The sequence below is a fragment of the Nannospalax galili genome, unplaced genomic scaffold, assembly GCF_000622305.1.
Source record: "Nannospalax galili isolate Female #2095 unplaced genomic scaffold, S.galili_v1.0 scaffold668, whole genome shotgun sequence".
Lineage (NCBI taxonomy): Eukaryota > Metazoa > Chordata > Mammalia > Rodentia > Spalacidae > Nannospalax > Nannospalax galili.
This window is the reverse complement of record NW_008358090.1, coordinates 481,165-494,151: the sequence shown is the minus strand read 5'-3', so window position 1 is coordinate 494,151 and position 12,987 is coordinate 481,165. Positions and strand designations below refer to the sequence as shown.

The window sequence follows — 12,987 nt, the reverse complement described above, 5'->3', positions numbered from 1 at the left end:
CAGATTCCCCTGAAACTGGAGTTACAGATGGTTGTCAGTTGCCATATGGATGCTGGGAATCAAATCCTGGTCCTCTGTAAGAACAGCCAGTGCTCTTAATCACTGAGTCAACTCTCCAACTCCTACATTATTTATGTGTATGCATGTGGGTGTTTATGTGTATGGGTATGCACGTGCCACAGTGCACATGTGGAAGTCAGAGGAAGACTTATGGGAGTCAGTTCTCTCCTACTGTGAGGGTCCCAGGGATTTAACTTGGGTTGTCAGAGGTACAGCAAGTTACTTTACCTGCTGCGTCATCCTTCTAGACCTGTTTTTTGTTTGTTCGTTTGTTTTGTTTTTTGTTTGTTTTTTGAGACAGGGTCTTAGTAAGCAGCAGAGGCCAGTCTCAGACTCAGAATTCTCCTGCCTCAGCCTCCCAAGTGCTAGAATCATAGATGTGTCCCACCATGCCCAGCAACTTCTCTGATTTTCATGTATAAAAAAATTATCAAATACAAGTTCAATCTCCAGGATCCAACTGAGGGGGGGGTGTCAATGGGGACTGACATGAGGCAAGTGTTCACATTGCAGACATCCATATATAGGAACAGAAGGGTGGCTTGTAGCCACCAGGTCTGATTTTGCTTGGAGTTCTGCAGGGTATCCCCTCAGGGAGACACTGGGTAGAGGACACTGGGCTATCTTGTGTTGTTCCTCACAATGTCACCTAAACCTATACTGATCTCAGGAAAATATTCATTTGAGAAGGAAGAAAGGGAGGGAGGGAAGGAGGGAGGGAGGGAGGAAAGAAGGAAGGAAGGAAGGGAGGGAGGGAAGAAAGAAGGAAGGAAGGGAAGGAGGAAGGAAGAACAAATCTCAGTGACAGAGCAGTTATTTAGCATGCCCAAGACCCAAAGTTCAATCTCCCAGCACCATCAAAAATATAATCAAGACCAGGGGCTGGAGAGGTGGCTCAGGGGTTAAGAGCATTGGCTGTTCTTGCAGAGGACCCAGGTTTGATTCCCAGCACCCACATGACAGCTAACAACTGTCTGTAACTCCAGCTCCGGGGAAATCCAACACCCTCTTCCGACCTCTGCAGGAATTGTATGACCCATTTGAGAAATTATGTCTAATTGAATCCTTTCTGGTCTTTAAAAATACAAGAATATAATAGGATTACTTATAACTACTTGGTGTTTTTTTCTGCTCTGACTTTGTGACAGACAAACTGTGGGGCCTTCTATGAGTTACATCTCTTTAGATGATGATGATGATGATGACATGCCATTACTGCTATAGAGACTTTTTCTTCTAATCAGTCAGAGTCTCAGATCTAAGAGCCACAGTTCCTATATGGAAGCAGAAGTGAGTCAGGGCCTGGGGTAGTAGTGCACAGCTGTAATTCTAGCACACAAGAGTTTTGGCCAGAGAATAGCAAGTTCAAGGTCAACCTCGGCTGCAAAGTCAAAAATTATTAGAAGAGAAGAAGGAAGAAAGGGAGGAAGAGAGGAGAAAGGAAGAAAGAAGGAAGGGAGGGAGGGAGGGAGGGAGGGAGGAAGGAAGGAAGGAAGGAAGGAAAGAAAAGAAAGAAAGAAAGAAAGAAAGAAAGAAAGAAAGAAAGAAAGAAAGAAAGAAAGAAAGAAAGAAAGAAAGAAAAAAGGAAAAGACCACTGGGTCATAGATCAAATGAGGCTACTGTCCCAGGACATGATGCTCTGGATAGCCCAGGACTCTAGCAGTTTTGTTCCTGTGTGCCATAGCCCAGCACAGGCAGACTTAGGCAGACCTGACAGCTGGTCTGCCAGCTGGACCAAAGAATGAGGAACAGGTGTGGTAGGGAAAGGACACTCTTCCCTGGAGCACAATGTTGAGCACACCTTCCCATACCTCAGCTGGGACTCTGCTCCCTTGGGACAGTGACAGGAGGAGTCTCAGGCCACCTAGTGTTGAGGAGCCATCTGGCCTCCTGCTCCACTCACAGTAAAGGAGACTTAGACTGGGTGGTACAGAATAGCTTTTTGTATCCCTCCTAGTGCTCCCAGTTCCAGGGAATACCAGGAACCCCTCCTCCTCCTTCCACCCTACTTAGTTGCTAGTCCGTCTGGAGCTGCTCTGCCCTGGGAGGCTCTCCTTCCTCTTCCTCTCCCCTCTAGAGTCAAGATATGAAAGAGCCTTTCCTCTGAGTGGAGGGAGGGCAAGGGGCTTTTGAATCCTGACAAATCCCACTGGGAATTTCCTGAAAACTGTCAGAGATCATCAAGAGAAGCCCTGCTGAGTTTGAGAGAAGACAGCTGAGGTGTTCTGGTGGGATGCTGGGGTGGAGGAAGGACACTGGGTAAACACTGAGGGGAATGATGAGGAACCCACAGAACTCATGAAGATGCTCAGAGGCAGGGTCAGCTCACTGTATGGGATGTCCCAGCAGGGGGTAGGGGAGAGCAATGCTTAGAACTCTGTACTGGTGACCCAATTTTTCTGTAAACCAAATGCTATTTTTTTTAAATTATTTATTTTTATTTTATGTGTACAAGTGTATGGCCTGCATGTATGTGGGTGCACCCATGTTGTGCAATGCCACGGAGGTCAGAAGAGTTAAGGACGGTTCATAGCCGCCATGTGGGTGCTGAGAATCGAACCCAGGTCCTCTGCAAGAGCAGTCAGTGCTCTTAACTGCTGAGCCATCTCTCCAGCCCCACCAAATGCTATTTTAAAAATATTGGTCCATGGGCTTGGAAAGATGGCTCAGCAGTAAGAGTGCTACTCTTGCAGAGGACCTGTGTTTGATTCCCAGTACCCTCACAGTGGGTAATAACCACCTGTAACTCCAGTTCCAGGGAATCCTTTGCCCTCTTCTGGCCTCTGTGGGCATTTTACACACAGGGTACACTTACATACATGCAGGCAAAATACACATATAAAAATAAAATAAAAAAATTAAAGTATAGAGCTTTAACTTCACTTTAGTGGTAGACAGCTGCCCAGCATGAGCAAGGCCCTGAGTTCAACCCCTGGTGCAGAAAAAGAAAAAAGCACTATTAAATTTTTGGTGCCAGAAGTAGAACCCAAGGCCTTGCCACTCCCAGCTACAAATTCTTTCTCAGGTAGCAAGGTTCACTATAATTAGCCTTTCCAGATCCCAGAAGGTAGAGACTGGCCCTTGTGGTGGGCTGGTTAAATCCTGAGAGCCAGGGACATAGGTTCCACCTGGGCCCCTGCCTGCAGGTGTCTCTAGGGGGTTCTGGGCATGGTGACACCTAGAAGATGGAAAGGTAAACATGCTTGCTCATTCTGAGAGCAAAGACAATTAGAAACAGGGTTTCCTAAGCTCATCTCACCATTTAGTTATGCCTGACCCTCCCATCTTCAACCAAGAGGATCAGGAAATTGGACTGGAGAGGTGAATCAGTGGCTCAGAGCTCTTGCTGCTCTTCCAGAGGACCCAAGTTTGGTTCTCAGCACCCACATAAGGCAGCTTACAACCACCTGTAACTTCAGCTCCAAATGATCCAACGTACTCTTCTCCTCTGGCACCTGCATGCACATGGTGCACATAAACTCACATAGGCTAAATTAAAGACAATAACAACAACAAAAAAAAACTTTTAAAAAAAATCTTAAAGGCCAGGCATGGTGGCACATACCTTTAATTCTAGCACTCAGGAAGCAGAGGCAGGTGGATCTCTGAGGCTGGCCTAATCTGTGAGTTCCCTGTCTCAAAACAAACAAATAAACAAAGAAAAAAAGAAAAAGTGACAAACATGTCTTGTCTCCTGGCCTGCAGGAAGGGCCTCTGGCTACAGGAGTAAGGATTGTGGCTCTCAGAGTCCAGAGGTACCCTGTTATCCCAGAGACCTTACAGGAACCACAAAGAACGAGTGGGCAGGGTTTGACTTGGTCTTTGCATAGCTTTTCCAGATCATCTGTCCCTGAGAATGTTGATTTAATGTTTCAGAAGCCATGTTCTACATAAACCAAGCATGCCTCCCTTCTCAGGGAATCCTTTCATTAGAACGTAGTATGTTCCTGGCCACAGGTTTCTGTTGCTGTTTTCAAGTGGAAATTTTCAAAGGCAGACATTTTTATAACATTCCCTCTTCTAATATCTAATAGAAGGAATACCCATCAAAATCACCCACATGTCAGGATTGTGAAGGGGCTCCAAGGACCAGACTTTGAGAGTGAGGCTTGGGCCCACAGGACAGTGCCTCTAGACCCTTCCAAAACTGAGAGTACTGAACTGATCCTATGGGCCTATGGTTCCACCTAGTGGCGCTAGTGAGTGCAGCAGCACACAGAACCTGGGAGAGCCATCAAGGAGATTTAATCACCAGACCCCGGTGTCTGTCAGGGACAGAAGGTGCATACAACAGGGTGTCCCCTGGGTACTGCCAGCACCCATGGTTCTGCCAGCACCCATGGTTGGGCGTCCACTCCGGCTTCCCCTCTTATGCAACAGGGTGATAAGTGGCCTCCTTGCCTCTGCAATCAGTGGCCCAAAGCAGCCCTGTGGTGACTAGGGTATACAGGCTGACGAGTGCACCTGGGGATAGAACAGTCCATGCAGTAGTCACTGTCACTCTCAGTGGTAGAACTGTGTGTGTCTCCATTCTGTATATACTTCTTGGTTTAGGAAACTTTCTTCTCTATGTGCCTCCCTGGGACTTGATCTTCACCTTTGATGGGTCTGATGGAGGGAAGGGCAGGGTTTGACTTGGTCTTTGCATAGCTTTTCCAGATCACTCTTGTGTCTCTTCACATCATGCATTAGCACCTCACTCTTGCTCTTCCATGTCCCTTCCACCCCTAGACCCTTGTGCCCTTTCTATATCTGTGGGCATCTTGCCAGTGGTGAGCATCTCCTCCAAGTGGTCTATCTCTTCCATGTCAGTTCTGTCTTTGGATTTACTCATCCACTCTTCTTTAACGCATCAATGGGAGTTTTATTCCCATGATAACATTTTCCACATTAAGGTGGTACTTCTTTTTTTAAATGGACCATTTTATGTTTCTTGGATGCTCTTGCCTCATATATCTCCTTGGGAACTTTACCTGTGATGTTTCAAGGTTGCTTTCACTTTTCTCCTTGGCTGGAAATTCCCCCATGTGCTGATCTATGAGCTGTCTTCATGTGTGACTACTACCCCCAATGTCATGATATATCTGATCATTCTTTTCTGTACCTGCTCTGGGACAGGTGGGGGATAGGGATCCCAGGTAGAGGGGGTTGAGGATCTGACCAACCTTAAGATGTTGCCCGCTTTGCAACAGACCTAAGATGTTTAAAATTTGGACATGAAATATCCCCAAGAAAGGCTCAGATATTGAAGGTATGATCCCCAATGCAATATCCAGAAATACGGCTTTTTGAGGAGTGATTGACTTTTAAAGGTACTGACCCCTCAGTGCACTGTTGGATTCATAATGGTGGCATTCTTGGGAAGTGGAAGAAACTAGGAAGTAGGACCTCATTAGAGGAAGTGGGTCATTGGAGATACATCTTTGAAGGATCTATCTTGTCCCAGGGCACTTAGTCTCAACTCTCTCTTCTTCCTGGAAACCATAATATAAGCAGCTTTGTTCTGCCATGTGTTCCCCATGATGTTCTGCCTCAACACAAGCTGACAGCAATGGCACATGTAACTACAGACTGAAACCTCTGAACCCATGAGCCAAAACAAATCTTTCCTCATATTAAAGTGATAATTTTTATGTGTATGACTGTTTGTCCTGCGTACATGTATACTGTTGTGTATGCCTCATGCCTACACAGCCTAGAAGAGGGCATCGGCTCCCTTTAGAACGGTTGTGAGCTGCCATATAGATGCTAGCAACTGAACCCAGGTTCTCTGCAAGAGCAGAGTGCTCTTAACTGCTGAGACATATCTCCAGCCCCACTAATTGTATTTTGTCACAGGGACCTCATACCCACAAAGGCTTCAATCTGGAAGCAGGGAGGCCTGTGATATAGGCTGGTAGCTTTACTACCAGGCATACCTCAGGCATACCTGAGGCTGAGTAGCCCCCAGAACCTGCCCCTCATTCTGTTTCTCCTTGCTCTACTCTCATGGCCACAGAGGTTCAGAGGACCTCCAGCCTTCACAGTGTCCCTCCAAGCAGGTACTAAGACCTGTGTGCAGGTGTACATGCCTCTGTGTGTGTGTGTGTGTGTTTGTATAGGCCATGGACCATCCTTGAGTATTGTTCCTCTGGAGCCACCTACTTTGGTTTTGGAGACAGAGTCTGTTACTAGGACCTGAGACTCCCTGATTAGGTTAGAATAGTTAGCCAATGAGCTCCAGGGAGCTGTCTGTCTGTCTCTGTCTGTCTCTGTCTGTCTCTGTCTCTGTCTCTCTCTCTCTCTCCCTCTCTCTCACACACACACACACACACACCCCCACACACACCCACGCACACGCCCGCACCCCGCACTAAGATTATGAGCGCCCCCCACTACAGTCTTTTTTTTTTTTTTTTTGGCTTTATACACAGGAATGATTTATTTTACATAGTCAAAAAATATGGAATGCTTCACGAATTTGCGTGTCATCCTTGTGCAGGGGCCATGCTATACTATACTCTTTTTTAACACAGTTGCTTGGGATCAAACTCAGGTCCTCATGCTTGTGCAAGTCAGCACTTTTCCCACTGAGCCATCTCCCAAGCCCTATTAATATTGTCCTTGTTAATGATGCCCACCCTTCAGGCACCATAAAAGCTCTTCACACAGTACCTCAGTTACTCCTCTGGATGGCCTATGCCCCCATTCTCAGATGAACAGATGGAAGCTCAGAGAGTGCATCATGTCATCGAGCTGGTGAATGGTAAATCTAGCTGGGAACCCACAGTCATGGCAACATTAATGTCCACCACTACATGGGTATCCTTGAGTCGGAAACGAAACTACAGCACATTTAGATCAAAGATCTTACTTAGCTTTATTTTTTCAGTCTGGATTCAGGTAACACCTTATTCTGTTTAAAAAAAAGAGTGCTTCGGTGAGCTGGGAAGAGGAGGCTAATTTATAGATAGAACTGAGGAAAGCTGAAACAAAGCCAATAGCAGGCTGGTCATTTCAAAGTCTTTCTTTACATTAAACAAAAGTCAAGGGAGGCCATTGTTTTGGACCAAGGTCCAGCAGAGCTGAATCACTCCTTAAATCCCTCACTGCCAACACCAGCTAAGTTGTTTATCTGATCTTTAAGAAATTCAGAGCAGGCAAATGTGATCCTGGCTTCAGCCTCTCCCCTGCCTCAAGCGCGCTCTGACGCCGAACCACAAGCGCCAGATCATCACAAACAGGGAGAGATATGCTGTTTTCCCACACCTACAGGTACCGGACGGACTGGACACGGGCTACATAAGGGTACTGGGCGTCCCTCCTGGCTGTCCACTTCCACAGGCCTTCCTTATCTTCGAAATGTTTTGACAGTTTTGAGAATGAAGACAACTTACTGAAATGCAAATGACTCTGGGCCACAGCACGGCGTCCCATAAAAAGCAATCAGTTATTGCTAAGCGGATAGGAACCAGTATATGCCCGTCTTCAATATGGTCGCCGAGTGCGCCCCATTACCCGGTTCTAAGATGGAGGCCCTCTGAGAGCCACGCCCTTTCCGGTTTCGCGACACAGGCGGTTGCCCAAGGCGGAAGTAAACGGTGGTTTTCGATCAGGTTCCTAGTCTAAACCGTAGGGAGTGTGTTACCCTGCTACATGTCTGTGGTCGGGCAGCGCTTACCCGCCGGACTCACTTTGTCCTTCTGGAGGACCAGGACTAGGGATCTCGGGGCCCAAGAGCGCGTCCCGAGCCCTGGTGGGAGCCTCCCTCCGAGGACTGGCTGGTGATGGGCGTAGCGTCCGCGTGGGCCATCCCTGCAGGGCGGTCACCTCCGGTACACTGCCTGCTCCTGGTTTGCTGCTCTTCTCTGCAGCTCAGACTCCTGAGCGTATTCTTGCCTTTCTCTGGTGAACGTCCTCCGGCCCAGCTGTGCAGTGCAAGGTGCTTCAGGGCGCCGAGGTAGGGCTGGCAAAGTCAGGGATCAGCGTAGAACCTGCCGCCCAGGCAAAATGAGCCAGAGGGAGCCCATAGGATGCAGTGGAAAAAAACCTCTGACTTGAGCTGGGCACTGAGCCTTCCCAGATAGACCGTGTCCGGCCAGGACAAGAAATGAATCGGCCCTGGGCTCCTCAGAGGCTGACTCTGGGTCTAGACTTAAGGCATGAAAAAGACTGGTATCATTGTATCAGAGCACATTCCATTCTTTCCTTGGTTTACCATTCAATTTATGATCTCTGCCTTGTGTTAGAATTGTGCCATTTATCCTGTATGCTCTTGTGCTGGGAGGAGCTGTGTCCATGAATGTGCCCAGGTGAACTGCACAGCTAAAAATGTCCTATGCAGATTCTCACAGAGGGCCTTGCAACCTCAGCTGTCTATTTTGCTGTATGTTGAGTCATTGCTTGAGGCTTCCCTGCGACCAATGACTGAGCCACAGGAAGGCTCTGGCTGTGTCATTGGTCAAGGAGACCCTCCCCTCCCTGACAACTTGGACAAGTTCCCAATCCTCTCCACTGGTTGTTCCATAAGTTTTTCAAGGCATCCCACTCCATCTGCCTTGCTTCAGCTTCAGGAAGTGGCAGATGAACCCCTATCAGTCATTGAAATGAGGTGATGGTCCTGAGCAGATCATAGCAAGGAGGCTGAGAGGTCCTGGTGTGGAGTCCCTTCCACCCACACAGTGTGTACCAGGACACCAAATCCTGGACATGAGAAAGGCCAGGTCCTCCACATGCTCCAGGACCAGTAGATCTGGGGCATTTTCAACTCTGAGGCCCTGTGGGTGGGTGTTTAGCTCAAGGCTGACTGCCAGGGCATATGTGTTACAAGCACACAAGAAGATGAAGTAAAGACCAGTCCTCAAGACCTTATATGTCAATCAGCCTTTTAGCCTGAAGCTGTCCTGAGTAACCACAGGCTACTGACTTCTTTTAAGAGCCCATAACTAGCTGGGCGTGGTGGTGCACGCCTTTAATCCCAGCACTTGGGAGGCAGAGGCAGGCGGATCTCTGTGAGTTCAAGGCCAGCCTGGTCTACATAGTGAGTTCCAGGACAGCTGGGGCTACAGGAAGACCTTGCATCAAAAAAAGACCAAAAAAAAAAAAAAAAAAAAGAGCCCATAACTGGCTGCCTGATAAGAAGTGGAAAATGGAGATTTCTCTGGTGATGTAAGTGATCAGAGCCAGAGTTCCAGGGCAGAAAGCAGAGAGAGGTAAGAGCAGATCCCCACCAGGGCAAAGCTTTGGGGCTTCATCTGTCCTGCTGACTAGCAGTCCCTAGCCACCATGGTCTTAAATAACATGTCTGTCTCTGTGTGGACCTAGTGCTTCACCAGAGCCTGTATCAGATAGGACCTCTGCAGGAAGGGCCAAAAGCACAGTTCCACCCAAGCAGACAAGACCCAAAGGTTCAGCAAAGATGATACCTGAGTCCAACCAACCTTAAAGTTACCTGACAGGCTATGGGCAGAGCCAGTTATAGTCACTTCTTTGCATACACAATGACCTGAAGTCCCCTCTCCTGGGCTGCCTACCCCTGTCAGCTTTAGGTAATTCTGGAAATGACTGGTGCAAGCCAACAGGTCAAGCAGTCTGAAGGCACAGCAGTACATTGGTGGCACTGGGAAACCCTCAAAACTCACATAGATGGGAGATTCTGTCACAGAGCTCCCATAGCCTGAAGGGGGTACACCAGACAAGGTGGTCTCAAATGCCAGGTATTATCTTTTGATACTAGATGTGTCCAGTAAACCTTTCATTTGTAAAACAGGAAAAGATGACATAACCATCACATGGACTCTGATATGGTCACATAGCATGAACAGTCAGTTCCCCTCCCCAAGCTGCATTTCCACATTGCAGTTGTCAAACAGTAGACAAGTTCTGTGTCTACGCAGCAGGTAAGAAAGTAAAATGAGTTTTCATAATATCAGCCACCAAATGGTTGTGATAGAGGAGGGCAGACATGGGGAAAGGCTGTGGGAGGGCAAGTTCTAGATCAATGCTTGACTTTTTCTGACCAGTCATTGATTAGATACTCTAGGAACTAGCCAGAAGCATCAGAAGGATGAAGGTTAAAAAGCAAACAAGCACATGAATTTTTTTTTTTTTTGCACAGGGGCCCCCTTTAGCCCTACCTGGCCTGGATTCCCTATGGGGCTAAGGCTGGCCTTGAAACACCAGAGAACACCGAACAAGGAAGAAAGGGAGCTGAAAAATCGTGGTGTTTGGGAAACTTGACAAAGTGGTAAGGGGAGAACAGATGCCAATTCTTCTTCCCTAGGAAAGGCTGAGTTAACGCTGACACGCCTAGCTCTCTGCTCACGGGGCTGTTCTGCTACTCTGACATCTGGGCACACATTCCTGCAAAGCTGTGGTTGGATCACATGCAACATGGCAGACCTCTACCATCTACTCTTCGGTTTTTTTCTTTTTTTTTTTTTTTTTGCACAGGGTCTCCCTGTAGCCCTAGCTGGCCTGGATTCCCTATGGAGACTAGGCTGGCCTTGAACTCACAGAGATCCACCGGCCTCTGCCTGTGTCACCACACCCATCCTTTGTATTTCTTTTTTGGAAGCATATGAAATTTTAAAAGCTCAATAAAAAAGCAAACAAGCCAGATGATTAGCACAGGCCCATTGCCATTCCTGAAGTCACTCTTGACAATCCAAGAGTATGGAGCATGGACCTCACTCACTTGCCTACGAGCAGTTGAGTTAGCATAAGAAGTAATACCTCTTGGCATAGACCCATAGTAGAAGGACATGTGAGGGTGACTGTCTGCAGAGACCCCTACTAGAGCAGGCTGGATTTCCATGTGTCATAGAACATAGAGACACACAGGCTTTGACCTGAGAACACTGCTGGTAACAACAGGAGTGGGCCTTAACATCACAGCAGGAAGGGAACTCTACACTCCCAAGCCTGGACCCCAGACTTCTGGGTTAGGGTGTGGCTGCCTTTTCTCTCCTAGCAGCAGCAGGCAGGGTCCCTTGGCAGCTGAGTGCCACCATACAGGTAAGTACTACAGCTGCTTACTGCCTGTCCTGGAGCACAGAAACTTCCAACCAAACTGACCCGCAAGCACCTCTGCAAATAGTCTTGGTGGAAACAAGGGTGTCTTGGGCAGAGCAGGCAGCAATGGGTCTTACCTGTCCATCCTCCCCACAGGATACCAGGTGGGCCATTTCCACGCATATGTCTCCCTATATGCCCTCTCTGCCAGCCCTGTGCTGCCTTGGCCATCACACAGCTGCTGGACAGTACTCTCAACTTTGGATTGAGGCCTTGCCCATGGGCCCCACCCAACCTCAGCAACTGGGTGTCAGGGAAGTTGTAGAACACAGCAGCAACATCCTCCGTCCTCAGGCCCCTTCCCTGCTTGCTCTTCTAGAAAAATTTGTGGACACGAGCTATTTCTAACAGGACTCTCCTGAGAAATGACACCAATGCCCTGCAGCCCACTGTGTCATGAGCTCCTGAGCATGATTGAAACCCCTGGAGCCCCCAGAAACTTGCCACATAGATCCTCAGGTGGAGCCTTATGATAAAAAAAAGTTCTGCTCCAGCTGTGGTGGCCTTGGGACACTGGGCTGTGGCATACAGGCTTTGAAACTCAGCCCTTCCTGATGCCATGCTCTCCCCGTGCCCCATCCATCCATGCACCAGCACTCACCTGGCCACAGGAGACACCTGCTGAGTGAATGGATGCTCAGTGGTCATTGAATGGATCTGAGCACAGCAGGTTGAGATCAAAGGACAGATAGGCTGGGCGTGGTGGCGCACACCTTTAATCCCAGCATTCAGGAGGCAGAGGCAGGTGGATCTCTGTGAGTTCAAGGCCAGCCTGGTCCACATAGTGAGTTCCCAAGACAGTTGGAGCTACAGGGAGACCAAAAACTAAGAATCAGCTAGGCATGGTGGCACATGCTTTTAATCCCAGCACTCAGAAGGCAGAAGGAGGCAGATCTCTGTGAGATTGAGTCCAGCCTCGTCCACATAGTGTGTTCCAGGACAGCTGGGGGCTACAGGGAGACCCTGTCTCAAAAAGACCAAAAAAAAAAAAAAACAAAACAAAAAAACAAAGGAAGATAGTGGTAAGGAGTAGCGTTCGCAGACTTGCCCAGGACACCTGAGCTGGCCTTGGCAGAACCTGGAGACCTTAACAGCAGAGCCAGGGCAACATCTAATTGGTGTAAAATGTTTGAGGTGGCCTGATATGTTTTGTGCCCTTTCTGGGATGCACATTAGGTGCTGGGACATCCCTCCAGAATAGCCTTGAGCACTATTGGCCTTGTCAGAAGGGAGATACACAGCAGGAATCATCTATAGGCACAAATGCCAAAATGTTCTGGACTTGCCTAGAGGGTAAATTATGGCCAAATGGAGGCTGGAAATGCAGACTTGTCCCTGAGATTTAGAGCTCAGACATATAGACAGGGTGCCCTTCTGTCCCACAGAGTCAGGGGACATGTGAGCTTCAGCAGCTTCCTGAACCAGCCTGGCACATGGGTCTGGTTTTGTGGCAGGCTTGACCAACTGTAGTCAAGTAGACAGGACACTTAATTGTGGACTTGGACTCTTTTTTTTTTTCTTCAGTATTTTTTGAGACAGGGTCTCCTAGTAGCCCCAGCTGGCCTGGAACTCACTATGTAGACCAGAGGAGCCTCAAACTCACAGAGATCCACCTGCCTCTTCCTCCTGAGTACTTGGATTAAAGGCATGTGCCACCATGCCTGGCAGACTTGAACTCTTTCAACCTATTTGTCAGAGTCACACCATCTCAGGAGGTACCCTGACCCTGGGTAACACCAAGAAGCTGCAAATGTCAGGTCCAGAATCCCCAGTGAGGCTGTGGTGGCCATTTCAGGCTCCTGTAGGCTGAGATGAATACATAGCACATTCAGCATTTGACACAATGGGACTCTGTAGACAGGCTGATTCTTGGG

General features: G+C 48.2%; 1 pseudogene; it reads right to left on the bottom strand.

Annotated features, from left to right (window-relative positions):
• Positions 1-6,497: 6,497 nt before the first annotated feature.
• On the bottom strand, positions 6,498-6,592 carry LOC115068132 (annotated as a pseudogene).
• Between the last annotated feature and the right edge of the window lie 6,395 nt (positions 6,593-12,987).